The sequence below is a fragment of the Haliaeetus leucocephalus genome, unplaced genomic scaffold (genome assembly GCF_000737465.1).
Source record: "Haliaeetus leucocephalus isolate CR32 unplaced genomic scaffold, Haliaeetus_leucocephalus-4.0 Scaffold944, whole genome shotgun sequence".
NCBI classification, from domain to species: domain Eukaryota; kingdom Metazoa; phylum Chordata; class Aves; order Accipitriformes; family Accipitridae; genus Haliaeetus; species Haliaeetus leucocephalus.
Window position 1 is genome coordinate 3872230 of NW_010973380.1, and position 1132 is coordinate 3873361.

The window sequence follows — 1132 nt, forward strand, 5'->3', positions numbered from 1 at the left end:
AATTGGTACTTATAAGCAGCAGAAATATCATTTTACAGTAGTGTGTCAAGTTAATTCAATATCTGTGAGAGAGCATCTAAACTTCTAGATAAGTACTTTCAGCTTCTGATATAAACTAAATAACCTGTGTTAGTAGAAGTACCTGTTTATTGTAGCAGTAAAAGCTGAATTTGAGTTAAAGACAATGTTCTTAAATTAGCTGTTATACACAGAATATTTATAAAACTTTGAAATAAACATTTCTGTTAATTTTTTGTAGTTTTGTAGGTATTTCTTAATATCTGAAGTGAAATATGTTGCAATTATAATACTTAACATTTCAACTTCTGTCTTTCTAACTTGAAACACTGAAAGCAAGTTCCTTTTTCTTTATCTAGTATCTTTCAAGAAAAGATACAAAAGCAGACAGTTCCCAAAGTCTAACTATGGTCAGTACAAGTATATCCACCAGCTCTCCACAAATGGCTTTTGTTATGGAATGGCTGGCTGTGAAGACAATATCAGGGTTAGTCAGCAAGGAACGCTGACTCTTCTGAGCCACCACAGCACTGTGCCCTGTGAATCCCTTGGAACCATTTTCTCTAGGACCAGCAGTTTCACATTTATGGCCTTTGAAGGAAATACCAGATCACTTTTGAGTTATTTTTTTCTGTTACATGTGAAACCTAGGTTACTAATTTTTGAACCCCCTTATGAATTCGTAAGGGAAACTGGGTTTCTCACTCATTTACTATGAAGTAAAAAAACCTGCCTGATAGCAGGCAATCAAAATGCTGAAATGGAATCAAAGCAAATAAAGGGCAGACCACATCATTCAGCAAACTTCACAGAAGACATTGCAAATGCACCAACTAGTCAGAGGGGCACATGGACTGAGTGGAACAAGTTGACAAAAAGCATCCTGCCAGTATAGTCTGCACAGTCTGCCAATAAAATGTCAACAAAGTCCAAAGGGGAGTAGAGTCCCCTTTCCTCTGCTGACCTGCAAAGCCCTAAATGACAAAAACCTCAGTTATCTATGCCACTACTTCTGTTCTGCCAAACTCATAAATGCCTTGGGATTATTTTTGTGCAGCCTAGCTTCTCCTTAAGTACTCGTGCCTAGAGATTTGTGAAAGTTGGATTTTTCTTT